Genomic DNA, 14,988 nt, shown 5'->3' on the forward strand with positions numbered 1-14,988 from the left:
TTGGGAAATGTTAGTATGTTGGAATTGCTTTACTAATCTGCTGACAAGTGCATTGTGGGCATTGTGGGTAACAATATCTGGCTGCTGACGAGGGAGTTCAGTAACCTGTATTTGGCTTCTTTGAGTTGAACACTTTCAGTAAAATATCAAACATTTTGACTGGTCTGTGCCTTAAGACCCCAGAGGCAAGCAGAAAACCCTCTTATAAATTGCATTGTTTTAAAGGAAATATGAAAAAGAGGTGAATCTGCGGTTTGAACACATTGTAAAATGAAATCCAAAGAAGATTCGTGACCCGGCTCTCGGTATGGCAGCACTCTGCTTTTGTTAAAATTAGCGTTTTTTATTCAGAATCAAAACTCTCCAGCTTTTACTGGCTCTGAATACAACTCTTTTTCACATCATGTAAGAGCTTCCATCATTCTCAATTTATTATTCTCTGATACACTGTTACATCGTTGCTGTTTTGATAAACCTTACGCTTCCCCTTTAATAATATTTACCAAACACCAAGGTCTAAGAAAGAATACTTAAAAGATGATCAGCATACTAAACAATTGTTTAAGAAGTGATTGGTTGAACAACCACCATGCATAACTTCAACAAAGCATGTGTGAAAAATTCAGCAAAAAGTATAAAAGTCATTTATCATTCCTGGGGGTTCAATGCTAATTTACACACATTCATAAACTCCATACTGGACCATCATATTTGTTATCACATTTTGTTTCACTCTTATCACACTGTGTGGTTTGGAAACTTACTATCCACCTACCTAACAATAATTCCTCTCTTTATGACGACCCAATTACCTTTCTATGTATCCATGTTTTCAGTGTCGAGCCTACGAGCGCATGCGCTAGCGCATGCGTCTCACTTACAAAACTCGGTTGCGTACAGTAAAGGGCTTGGAAATCCCCCTGTCGCTGACCATTTTTTGGCTTCCGTGACCCTCTTCTTTACAGCCTCTTAATTTGTCACTGCAGGGCTGGCATAGTTTCCATTCCTCTCTGTGGACCAGGGACGAAGCACTAATTGAATCAACTTAATCAGTGCTCATCAGCTGCTCCAGATGTGATTGAGGTACTATCTTGTTCTTTTTAACTTCTAGCGCCCTGCAAACAGAAGGCTTGTGACTGGCAAAAACGTGCACAGCAGGACAAACAAAATTGCAAAGTTTAGTTTTTATAGCTAACTTTCTTTTATAATGCCAAGTCGTCTTTTCTCACTTTCCACTCATGTTTTCTTTTGCTTTCTTTTATTTTTGCTATCTCGTGCAAAATATTGCAAAGTGACATTGTTTCTTTAGTATGTGTAATTTCCGAAATGATGCTTTTGCACATAATTCTGCAGTACACCCTACTCCAATCCAGCCCACTGCAATCCACCCCACTCCAATCCAACCCACTCCAGTCCAAGTCAACCCACACCAATCCTCCCAAACCACCTGAATCGAACCTGCCCACTCCAATTCACCCCACTCTAATCCAAAACTATCTCCCCCACTCTAATCAAAAACAGTCCTCTCCAGTCTGCCCCACTCCCATCCAAAACAATCTGCCCCACTCCAGTCTGCCCATCCTCGATCCAAAACAACCTTTCCCACTCCAGTCCATTTCAGTCTGCCCCACTCCAATATGCCCCAGTCCAATCCCAAACAACCCACGCTAATCAAAAAGTCTGCCCCACTCCCCTCCAATCCAGTCCACCTCACCTCATCCCAATTCACCCACTACAATTCAATCCAGTCCACTCCACTACAATCCAGTCCACCCCACCCCAATCCAGCCCAGTCCAATCTACCCCACTCAAATCCAATACACCTCAACCCAATCTAGTCCACCCCACCCCAGTCCACCCCACTCCAGTCTAATTCACCTAACTCCAATCCAACCAACTCCAATCTAGCCCAACCCACTCCACTCCAATCCACCCCACTCCAATCCATCCAACTCCAATGAAGTCCACTGCTACCCAGTGCACCTCACTCCAGTCCAATCCACCCCACCACCCCAGTCCATCCCAGTCCAACGCAATGCACCTTAATCCACCCTACTTCAGTCCACCTTAATCCACCCCACTCCAAACCACCTTAATTTACCCCACTTCCATCCAGTCCACCACTCTCCAATCAATCCACCCCCCTCCAATCCAGCGCACTCCAGCCCAATCCACCCCAATCCACTCCAGTCCACCACAACTCAACTCACCCCACTCCAGTCTACCCCTATCCAATCCACCACTCTATCCAATCCAGCACTCTATCCAGTCCTCCCACCCCACTAAATCAAATCCCCACTCAGTCCAATCCACCGCAATCAATTCAATCCACCTCACTCAATCCAGTCCATCTGACTCAATCCAGTCCACTCCACCCCAATTGATACACTCCTGTCAGATCCAGTCCACTCCAACCGAAACCACGCCACCCCATCCTAATCCAACCCACCCCATTTAAAGCCACTCCAGTCCACCCCACTCCAACCCACTGTACACCAATCCACCCCATCCTTGCCCAGTTCAGTCCACCTCAGTCCTCACACCCCACCCCAATCCAATCCACCTCAGTCCTCTCCAGTCCAGACTATTCCACTGCAACCCACAACACCCAAATCCAATCGACCCACCACATTTCATTCTACCCCACTCTAATCCACCCCCACCTCCAGTCCACCCCACTCACTCCAGTCCACCACACTCTACTTCAATCCACCACACTCTTCTTCAATCCACCCCTTTATCTCAGTCCACCCCACCCCAGTTCAGTCTATCCCACTGCAATCCATCCAGCCTGCCCTACTCCAATCCAATCCACCCCACACCACTCCAAGCCCACCCACTGCAATCAATCCACCCGCTGCAAATCCAATCTACTCCAATCCTATCCATCCCACTCCAGTTCAGTTCAGTCCACCCCACTCCAATCCAGTAGATCCAATCCACCCCACTTCTATCCACCACACTCCAATCCAATCCAGGTCACCCAGCCCTATCACTCCAATGCAAACCACCCAACAAATTTAATCTAATCCACCCCACGCACGTCCAGCCCAATCCAATCCAGTCCACCCCACACCATTCATTCCACTGCACTCTACCTCAGGCCTATTCACCCCACTCTACTCCAGTCCACTCCAACCCATTCCACACTATTCCACTCACTCCACTCTAAGACGCTCTCTGCCACTGAACTACTGAAATCTACTTCCCTTCTACTCAACTCTACATCACTCTACCCCTCCTACTCCAGTCTGACATTCCATCAGATCCACTGTATGACACTCTGCTCCCCCACTCCACTCTGACACTACACTCCCAATACCTTTTAGCCATGCTGAGCAGCCAATAGCTCGTTTATAAGCAAGACCTAGTTACTTTGCCAACTCTTGTTGCATAATAATACTTTGTGGTTTTCGCTTTGCTTTTGTAACTCTCGCTTTTACTGCTCCTTAGTTCTCACACACACTTTTATCACACAACCACAAAGTAATTTCTGTCCTTCCCAGTTCCCATCCTTTGAGGATCTCTTTGAATATAACAGTCTTAAATGGACTTGTCCAAATGTTTCAGATTTCAAAACAAAAAACTTGTATGTTATCCTTTGTCCAAAACGGCCTTACTACTTAAACATTTCTTGACTAACAATCATTTTGCAATTGGTCTCAAATCTACTTAATTGAAGTAATTACTCCAAATCCAATTGGTGGAGACATGGCGTTTTTGGTACTAATAAAAGAAGCTAGTCCATATTAAGATTTAATACTGCAAGTACAGGGCTCAACAAAATTTCAGGACTTCAAAACATCTGTCACTGCAGGCTTTGCTATTAAACATTTTTTCAAGAAAAGTTTTGCATGAACATAATGAATCTGCTTTGTGGACTAGAAAGTTATATTCAGGGAATATTTGCCAACATATGTTTTGCATGAATAAAGTGACGCTAGTATTCTTGGTCCATTCCAGCATATATTCGTGCAGCTCAAGATTACATATCCAGTTTAATAACTGTCTAACCGCGTTATTAAAGCATGCACAAAACAAACTTGCTCGTTGAAAAATAAAGACTATATTTCCCAACAATCATTGCATGGTTTATGTGCCCACATCAAGATGGAACCCGAAGTATACGCAACATACAATGGCAGTCGCATTGATGGATAAGACATCTGGTAGCAGTGACCAGAGAAACTGCTCCGACTTGCCACTACGCACACTGTAATTTAATAGGGGTGCGTGCCAAACCAGACTGACAGGCGACCACAGGGGAATCCACAAAATAATGTACACTGTAACTGAATGAGTGCTCCGACTGTGGTTGATTAGCTGTTTAGAGGAAATAGATTTCCAGTGGGTATGACTTACATTTGATCATGCTTTGTTTAACTTGAAGACATCCTTTATGTTTACAGACATGACTCGCACATAACTTATCTGATTAATATACCCAAACTGCCTGCACTGCTATGATCAAAAGGTACTTTCATACCAACATTAGTAAAGACATCTCTGCAAACATGCCACTGCCTCCAACCAAGCACAAAACTGACTGCTCTGTTTTAATTTTTTTTTTTTTTTTTTTTCAGGTCAAGCATAAGCATTCAACCTTGTGTATACTTTTGTTGTATACTTCTTATGGAGCGATTTCCTATGTTGGTTGCAGTGTCCTTTACAAATTCTTGCTCACTAGCGGTCAGTTCTGCCTTTTTCTCCCTCCTTTTTCTGTTCTGGAGCAGTGACCAACTACTGTATTATTCCATTTTGGTTTCTTTATCTTCTGCTGTGACTGACTATTTTTATTTCTTTGGTGCCCCCCTTTCACTGTGGGTGTTTTAGGCTGGTAGCTGCCTGCTTTTTATTACAGCATTCCTTTCCTCCCATCTACTCCCATGTAGCTGACATTTCTTTTGGCTTTATTCCAGTGCTGTCCTTGTTTATTTCTGGCTCCTAAATAAGCTTATTTTACAAAAGAAACCTGGTTGTTTAGCTCAGTGCTCATAAAGGCCACAATATGCCCTTTCTGGTAGAATGTAGCTAAACCTAGAAGCACTGATGTGAAACTTGTTTAGCCTTGCATCGCATCTCGATTCTGTCTCCCCAGGGCCCCTCCTTGCCAGCACCCACAGCATTGCACATGTGGCATTCTTTATCTCCTTTATTGGGGCCATAAAAATTCTCAGGCTGCTCATCGAAATGAGAGGCAAGAATGCTTGAAAGACTTTTCATTATGTTACAATAAAAATAAAATACCTTTCTAGCCTTATTTTCTAATTTCTGTTCAGATGTTTACGCAACACAAGGTAGTGCAGTCATTTTCTTGTCTCTCCTCAAGGGCTTGTGATTTCTGATGTCTGTAGCCACCAGTGACCACCAAAATCTGGTAGGAAATGATGAAATTATGAGACAGGGTTGACAAATTTATGTGGCAAGAAAAGCCCAGTTCTGATTTTACAGTGCCAATAGCTCTAACTCGAGAAAATTTGAGACCTATTGCATTGCAGATGCTTGTCTTATTTTTCAGGCTGTTCCTTCTTTACAAGCATAAGCATCTCCAACAAGGTATCTGTCCTATCCCCTCTCTCATCACTCGGGTGGCAAGTTAGTTTCACAACTTAGTAAAATGTAAAATTGCTTATTTCTTTTGTTTTCTGTATGACGATGGGCCTAGCAGCTCCTAGACCTGATGAGTTTCCCCTAGTGATAAAGAATGGAAACACATCAACATTGCTATGCAAGGGCATGTAGGCACAGTTTCTCATGTGGAAGACATTGGAAAGGACTGCAGTAACAAAGTGGAATTTCCACTTAAAATCACTGTTATAATCTTGTGTATATATTTATGAAACAGTGTACGGACTCAAATCATTAAAAACAATAGCGTCTGTACTGCTCAGATTGAAATAGTGGAACTGTAATCAACTTCTTATATTGAACATACTGTTTTAGTCCATTTTTGATATTCACCGATTGATGATGGAACACATGTATGTATGCACTTTTAGAATTGCTCTCCTTGGTTATATGTCCACTGTGCATGGTCTCTTTCTTTTTTTAAATATGCTTTTAGTACTTTTTTAAAGATATACTGTATATGTGCCAAATAATACAAGAAATATGGCTTATAAATCAACTGATTTATATCTCGCTACCAGTGGAAAGTGAGTACTAGAGAGTGCTGTCACTCAAGCAGCTAGTTTTTTTTGCATTTCCCGGCCTTTGAAGGACATAAAATGTGACGCACTTCTAACCAAATGGTGTGTTATTCTATGTGCCCAGATTATTTTTTACAGTTCCTTCCTCCAGGGACGCCAATCAGCTAAAGAAAACCAATTGGATAATCCTTTCCACTAGCCCATCGTCTTAAAAGCACGATTTCATGCATGATTGCTGTCATCCCATTGGAGGTGACACTCCCTTGTCTGAAACTAAAGTTTTCAGAATTTCTTTTTTCCATAAAATTGTAATTTATGAACTTGATGACATTTTAAGGATCCACATGCTCCATAGAATCAGGATATGTCTATCACTGGACCCCAATCTTTCCAGTTGGGTCAAGAAAGACAACTGCTACCCTCTCTCATAGAATATCAGAAATTTTCACACATCCCAATGGATGTTAACTTACACTTTTTGTTTTGTCACTATTAACACACTTTTAATACTTTCTAACCCCGTTGCATGCATCTTCGGCCATCAGACCTCACAATATCTTTGCATATTCTGACCAGGATGTTTTTAATGAGCTATATTGATGTGTGAAGACCCTCAGGGGGCACCATCTGATTTCTCCTCATCAACTTGTTATCAAAATTGCTCAATTTGCCCCTTACTTTATGGAAGTCCCTCATTCTTTTTCCTGATGAATCTCACTGTTCCAATCCTGTTTCCCCCTCTCTTTAATTTCTTTCTGCAGGGATTCTTCATTGATCATCGGTTTCCATTCCTCTTTACTGCGCATCATTTTATCCTGACCCTTTATTATATTTTCCTAATGCAACTATAAAGTTTGCTCAATACCATTCACCAGCATTCTTGGCTTTGTCTACAACCACATTTTCACTCCTTTCATGTACTCCACATCAAAATTCAACTCCATCCATGTTCCAATTTGTGGAGTAATATTTCCATCCAACACGTTATTCCTTTAAACAAATATATTAGAGGTTTATGGTCCTGTCTGAGTTTAAAACCACCATATGAAATATGTGGCATGTTTGATTCCCCTGCAGCTTGCAAGGGCCTTCCTTTCTATAACAGAGAATGTTGTTTCAGCATCTTGTAAGCGTCCTAATGAAAACCTACCACTTTTCATCACCTTTGTTAGTACCGACCTAATCCCTACAGTACTTGCGTTAGTTGTGATGTATGTCTTTCTTTTTCATTATCATTCTAAGAGGTTGTACTGCTTCGGCAAAGTTTATTACTTAAGCATTCGGCAGGGAATCAAAATGACTGAAGCTGTTTTTGTTGCTAGGTCTTGGTGCTTTTTCTACAGCCTCCACTGTAATCCTTTTCGATATGATACCATTTTAGATTGAACCCGCAGACAGCGCATGCGCGCTGTCGCTTGGCAATAGTCTGTTGTATCTTTAAAAAAACAACCTCAAAAAGGGGCTGCTCAGACCACATATAACTTACTATTTGTTCGCTTCATGATCACTCATTTCATTTATTACTGATTGGTCACTGCCTGGGGGCATCGTAACTAGTTCCACTTTCTTCTTCGTGTTGTCCCTTTGTAGAGCGCATGGACCAAGTACTAATTGAATACATTTATTTATGTGTCCTTCCGCTGGTCGTGCTCGACTTGAGGTACTTGTTTTTTTCTCCATCCAGGCCTCTCCGTTGCTTGTTTGCCCCGGGTCCTTCCCCCTCCCGCTATGTTACTTATTTCTTTTGTCTGCTTCTGTCCTTATATTTTCATGGAGGGGCGGTGACTTCGCTCATTTCCAGTATGTAGCACCTATTTCAGATAAAAATGGTAATGAGCTTGACAAATGAGCTTCTATTTCAGTCAACTCCGATATCAACTTGTAATAACAGTTAAAAAAGGTTCTTGAGTGTCCCAGAACTAAAAAAGAACTAGATTAAGTGAGCTTGCGATAGTTTTAAGTTATTTGTGTACACTGCTGTTTGCTCGGGTAGGGTATATACTTGACACACCTCTTCCACTAAATGTGATTTTGCACAGGGCTGGAACTACCGTTCCTGTTCGTGGTTTTAATTTGAAGGCAGATTGTTAAAAGAAAGTGTGGTGAGCTTTGCACTTGTAATTTACAGTGAGACTCAACATAGTTAGACATTTCTTCCGTATGTTACTTCGGGGCTAAGGATCACCTACTTTCTCTAAAGAGTGTCTCCTCCGATTACAAAGAGGAGCTCCGTTCATTATATGTATTTGAGAATAGCGACAAATTCTTGCTTGAAACAAAAACATATTTTTTAAATAGAACTGAAACACAGTTGGCAGAAAAATTCACAGCGCGATGACTCCGTGCCTTCTTTTTAAGACGTCGCTTCTGGTGAGTGGGCTAAGATGTTACTGAAAACATCAGAGATTTACCAGCCGTTATAATACAAAATAATTTCAAAGTCTATAAAAAGAGTATCCTGGATGACAGTGGTGACACCCATAATCTGCAATTCTGTGACGCTCACGCAAGCGTTGTGAAAAATGCATGACATTCTCATAATCCTGTGCTATTTTTAAGGACTGTGTTCACTCCTAAATGGGTTACTGTAAGCGCTTAGATGTTTACAACATTTACATTAAAACACAACAACAGCAGCTTTATTTTAAGAAGCACGTGATGCAGGTTTTGTTGAAAGACGCTGATTAGAAAATATTTTTTCCTTCAGTGTTTTTATTAGGGTATGTAAAATTCAAAATTAGCCAGCCTTATCAAGCAAATTTAGACATTTTCAACAGACAGGTGCGATACTTTAAGACGGGGAAAAGTCAGTTAACTGCACACAGTCCCACGCTTCTGTACTGCTGGAAGGGCTGGAGCAAAGTCAGCCACACGTACAGCCCAGTGGCTCACCCACTAAGGCTGGGGCATCGTCAATCACATGGACAGGACTGTGACTGTCAAAGGCTGGTAGGACCTGGCAAAAGCCAGGCAGGTGGGCCGGTAATGCCTGTTAATGACCATATGACTGGCGCAAAGCTAATAAAATGTAAGACCTGTCCCTGGGACCGGCCTTCCAGGCTTGCTGGGCTTTAACAAACCCCACTCTGCTCAGAAACCTACATGTCCAAACTGTCCAGTTCGCCCATTTACACTCCTCTTCTGGTTTTTAACTTTTGAGGTACTTCACTTACAATTTATATTGATTTAAAAAATGTTCATTCTTGTAGATTGGATATTTTTCGGCCCCCTCGCTGACTTTAACAGCACTTCTTGTCGCCTAATAATGGTTATTGATCGTTTACTGTTTGTAATGCACAGGATTGCAGGCATCACCAAGGATGATCACCGCCTAGATTGCCCTTCCTCCCATCATTCCAGCTCCCACTAAAATCATCGGTGCTTTGACTCCGTGAACGTGATTAATGAAATCATGATACAATGACGCTAAAAACAGTCTACACCGTTTACAAATTTCACGTATATTACACAATATTTCACTTTTTTGTCCAGTGCTGCATTTCTTTTAATTATATAAAATAACATTTAGATTTACTTTGATTTAAATGTAGAGTAACAGTCTGATAGAGACTTCTAGTTGCTGATTCCTTACCTTAGAATTTCCCCCCAACGTCAGACTGGATCCGGAGATTTTTCTTCGAGCAATACCCTTGCGCTGTTGGTAGGTGGTGTCAGTCGACTCCGTGGGCGTTGTTGGCGTCGTAGTCGCCGTGATGACGTCAGGAGTAGTACATAGACGCTGCCTCAGCGCATTGACGTCAGTTCTTTTCATTTCGCGCCATGCGCTGATCTGGGGAGAGCTACCCTCGTCTCTTTTTGACCGATTTCGACCATTTTGTCAAGTTTTCTGGTGAGCTTTTGGTGCGTTTAGGATGTCCCCGAAGACCGGGTTCAAGCTGTGCGAGGACTGTCACCGTATGATGTCGGTGACGGATCCACATCGGGTTTGTTTGTGGTGTCTTGAGTGCGACCATGACCCGAAGTCGTGCTCCGAGTGCCTGGCCATGCACCCGAAGGCCTTGAGGGAGTGGCCCCTCAAGTGCATGGCGGTCCGGCGCTCGACTCTGCGTAGGTCCGGGTCTCGCTCGAGAGGAAGGTCTCAAGACTGTTCGCTGAGCCATCACCACTTATCGTCCTCAAAATCTTCGAGTGCAGGGAAGAAAAAGATGTCGAAGCGGTCTCATCGTTCTTCGACTTTTCCCCGTCGCCCAGCTGACGCGATGCGGGAGGAGTGTCGACGCTCAAAGCCTCTGTCCTCGGAGTCTGCGTCCGCTCCGTGCTTCCCAGAGTTTCCAGGAGCCGGAGCGACTCCCTCCCAACTTAAGGAATTCTTTGAGGCCATGCGTCTCATCTTTGTGTGGACCGACCCAGATGCGGTGCCTTCGGGCCCATAGGGTTGGGTTGAGGGACCTTCAGGTCCAGCTACAGCGGCTTCGGCTCTGGCCAGCGAGGTCCCCTCTGGATCCGCTTGCAGATCTCCACCGGTCGCACTATTGAGACCTTCCCCGGCGCAGGGTCGATTGTCGATGCTCCCGACGTCGGTAGTGCCCACTATCGACGTTGACCAGATCCTTATCCCCGACGACTCCGAGTCGTAGAGGCGTCGGCTGACGCTGCCTTTGTCTTCAATGTGGCCTGTTCACCCCGGATGGATTTGGACCCTTTTTCCTATGGGTACGAATTTGGGGAAGGATTGGAGGGGTCCCTGGACCCTTATGAATACCAGGATGACCTATCTTTGGACTGGGCACAGGAATTGGGCGATGCCAGTGGACTGGACACTTCTCCAGACGCTGGCATGCTGTCTCCTCCTACCGTGGGTACAGCGAAGGGAGTGACACGGTATGGTGGTCAGTTGGACGGCCATGGTCCTTGGCCTTGAACTTCCTACTGTAGAGGTCAGGTCCGATCTCCTGACGAAGGTGCTTCAGCCAGGGTCTTCCACAACTGAGCCCGTTTTACCATTCAATGAAGCCCTCACAGATGTCCTTTTGGGTACTGGTCCAAACCCAACACAGGGGCTACTGTGAATAGGACTATCGCACGCTGCCATCGACCCACTCCGAACTACCCTAAATTTCTGTCCCAACACCGCACGCCTGAGAGTCTTGTCATCCAGGTTCAGGCGCATTCCCTTTTGCACCCCCGGATAGGGAATCAAAAAGGCTGGAGCAATTTAGGAAGAAGTTGTTTTCTTCCTCCAGACTTGCGCTGCGGTCTGTGAACACCACATGCCTTTTGGGCTGCTATACCCACTCTCTGTTGGATACGGTTGAGCAAGCCCTGCCGTCGATACCGGAGGAGGCACGTGCTATTGTCTCCCAAGCTGTCAACGATGGGAGAGATTCAGCGAACTTCACAATCCAATGTGGACCGGACACAACCTACTCTCTGGGCAGATCGGTTGCTACAACAGTGGCATTGAGACGCCATGCCTGGTTGCGTACTTCTGGTTTTTCTGGTGATGTCCAACAGTCTCTCATGGATATGCCCTTTGATGGCTCCTATCTCTTCGGAGACCAAGCGGGCTCGGCCTTGGAAAGATTCAAGAATTCCCGGGCTACGGCTCGGTCCCTTGGTCTTTACTCTGCCCCTCCCCGCAGTCTGCTTTTCCCCCCTTTTAGTGGCCATGGGAGGGGCTCCCTGTCCCATCCCCCACCCAGCCACCGAGCTACCCAGGCTGTTCAGCCGCTGCGTGGCCAGGGACGTGGAATCTCACATGGACGTGGGACAGGGAACTAGAGGTCTGCCCAGTCCACCTCTACCGCTGCTTCAGCCTCCAAACCCTCCTAGTCAATTACCTCACTCCCATCCAGTTGGCAGCAGGATTTGCCATTACCTGTCCCACTGCGAGTCCATGACTACGGACAGGTGGGTTTTACAGATTGTTTGAAAGGGCTACTCCCTCCCTTTTGAATCTGCCCCACCAGCCATGCCTCCATCACTCAGCCAACTCCCGGAGGATCATTTGGCACTTTTCTGCCAGGAAGTCGCATCTCTCTTGGCCAAGGGAGCTATAGAGAAGGTCCCTGTGCCCAAAGTAGGTCATGGTGGTTATTCCTGCTACTTTCTGGTGCCGAAAAAGGACAAGGGCTTACGTCCTCTCCTAGACCTTCAGGACCTAAACTACTTCCTCAAGAAGGAGAAATTCTAAATGCTCACCCTGGCTCAAGCTCTGTCTTCCTTAGACCCAGGAGACTGGATGGTAACATTGGACTTGCAGGATGCTTATTTCCACATCCTCATCCTGACTGCCCACAGGCGTTACCTACGATTCGGGGTATGTCTCGAGCACTATCAGTTTAGCGTGCTTCCCTTTGGCCTTACTAGCGCCCCTCGGTGCTCACAAAAGTGATGGCAGTGGTTGCAGCTCATCTGCGCAGGTTAAGGGTCTCAGTCTTCCCCTATCTCAACGACTGACTGTTGAAGGCAGACTCGCCCCAGAAAGTCATCTCCCACCTTCAGATTACGGCAAACCTCCTGCACACGCTGGGGTTCACTATAAATGTGCCAAAGTCACACCTAATTCCCTCCCAGATGCTCCCTTTCATCTGAGCTATTCTGGACACAGTGCAGTGTCGGGCTTATCCTCCCAAAAAGCGAGTCCAGGATATTCAGGCTATGATTCCGATCTTTCAGCCTCTGTCTTGGGTTTCGGTGAGACTGACTCTGAGGCTGCTGGGCTAGATGACATATGCGGGCTCTGTAGTGGGACTTGAAGTTTCAGTGGGTGCAGCATCAGGGGAATCCCTCCGACATGGTCCAGATCTCTGAGGGGACTGCGTTAGACCTGCAGGGGTGGCTTTAGAATCCGCATTGGGTCCACAGCAAATCCCCCTCCCTTCCCCAACCAGATCTATCTATAGTGACAGATGCATCACTTCTGGGTTGAGGCGGCCACATGGGAGAGGTGAAGATCAGAGGCCTTCGGTCTCTGGCGGAGCCTGGGCTCCATATCAGTCTTCTGGAGCTCCGGACGATCAGGCTTGCGTGGAAAGCAGTTCTTCTGTCTCTCAAACGGAAAGTAGTGCAGGTGTTCACGGACATTACTACCACCATGTGGTACTGCAACAAACAATGCGGAGTAGGGTCCTGGACCTTTTGTCAAGAGGCCCTACGTCTCTGGACATGGATGGTACATCAGGGCATTACCCTGGTGGTTAAACATCTGGCTGGTTCTCTCAACGCCAGAGCGGACAAACTCAGCCGCCGATGCACAGTAGATCACGAATGGTGTCTCCATCTGGAGGTGGCGCAAGGTCTCTTTCAGCAGTGGTAAGAGCATTGGTTAGATCTGTTCGCTTCCACGGAGAACGTGCAATGCCAGCTGTTTTGCGAGTTGGAGTTTCTAAGGCGGCACTTGCTTGGAGACGCTTTTCGTCTCGAGTGGAACTCTGGCCTCCTTTACGCCTTTCCACTTATACCACTTCTGCCCAGAGTTCTCAAGGCGATCAGGAATGACCAGGCCCAAGTCATCTTGGTGGGTCCGGACTGGGCACGGAGAGTATAGTATCCAGAGCTATTGAGAATGGCCATCGATCCTCTACTCGGACTGTCTCTTTGGGCTCATCTTCTGTCGCAGCAACAGGGAACGGTTCTCCACCCGAACATGTCCATTCTCCACCTTCATGCATGGAGATTGAGCGGCGACAGTTGATGACTTTTGATCTTTCACCCGAAGTCTGTGATGTTATCTTGGTAGCCAGGCGTCCCTCCACCAAAACTGTATACGCCTGTCGCTGGCATAAATTTGTGGCATGGTGCACCAACAGTTCTCTTGATCCCCTCTCTGCCCCTCTATCTGAGGTTCTTTTGTCCATTCTTTCTTTGGCTCAGCAGGGCTCTGCTTTGGGCACCCTTAAAGGGTATTTATCTGCCATTTCGCCATTCTTAGGTTACCTGATCAGCTCTCACTCTTTAAATCTCCTGTTGTGAGTAGATTCCTAAAAGGTCTCGCCCATTTATTTCCTCCCACTCCATTTATCGTGCCTCAGTGGGACCTCAGTCTTGTCCTTACTTATTTAATGTGTACTCCCTATGTCCCTCACAGCTCCTTACCTTCAAAACTGTCTTTCTTGTTGCAATCACCTCTGCTCGCAGAGTGAGTGAGCTTCAGGTCCTTTAATCCAAACCTCCATACTTGTCTGTGCACCCTGACAAAGTGGTGTTGCGCACGAAGGCTTCCTTCATTCCAAAAGAGGTTACGCGTTTTCATGTAGGCCAGTCCATCACCCTGCCTACTACTTACGCACCCCCACATCCTTTCCATGAGGAGGAGAGACTCCACCGTCTGGACCCAAAAAGAGCGTTGACGATCTATCTTAATCGTACTAAAGATTTTCCGGTGGACGATCAACTCTTTGTCTGGTAAGTGGGTGCAAAAAAAGGGAAGGTGGTGCAAAAACGTACCATCTCTCAATGGCTACTTCTTTGCATCAAGATGTGCTAAGCTTTGGTCAAGAAGCAACCCCCTTAGGGCTTGCGTTCTCATTCCACCAGAGCAACTGCTGCTTCCACTGCGTTGCCACGCGGAGTTCCTGTCCTGGATATCTGCCAGGCAGCTACGTGGGCGTTCCTGCACACATTTGCTAAACACTACTGCCTGTACAATCAGGTCTGTCGGGACGTCTACTTTGGTCGTTCGGTCCTGTAGGACTTCCTAGTGTGATCTTGGTTCGCAGCTCACCACCGAGGATGGCATTGCTTGGGTATCTATTCTAAGGTAAGGAATCTGCAACTAGAATATGTCTCTACCAGATATTTCGTTACCCAAGGTAAATAACTTGTACTTTTGCGTATTTATGTTTGCAAATTAAAAACAATTCTAATCATTTGTTGT

General features: G+C 45.6%; 1 protein-coding gene across 3 annotated transcripts in view; it reads left to right on the forward strand.

Moving 5' to 3' along the window:
- SLC35E2B (solute carrier family 35 member E2B) overlaps positions 1-14,988 on the forward strand; it is a 184,071-nt gene that overhangs the window by 30,695 nt on the left and 138,388 nt on the right. The window contains exon 2 of one of the 3 annotated variants that reach the window (XM_069241022.1): positions 987-1,083. The exons of the other annotated variants lie outside the window; for them this stretch is intronic. The gene's annotated coding sequence lies outside the window, so the exon portion shown is untranslated. The remainder of the gene's footprint in view (positions 1-986; positions 1,084-14,988) is intronic. 3 annotated transcript variants of the gene reach the window in all.

The sequence above is a fragment of the Pleurodeles waltl genome, chromosome 6, assembly GCF_031143425.1.
Source record: "Pleurodeles waltl isolate 20211129_DDA chromosome 6, aPleWal1.hap1.20221129, whole genome shotgun sequence".
NCBI classification, from domain to species: Eukaryota; Metazoa; Chordata; class Amphibia; order Caudata; family Salamandridae; genus Pleurodeles; species Pleurodeles waltl.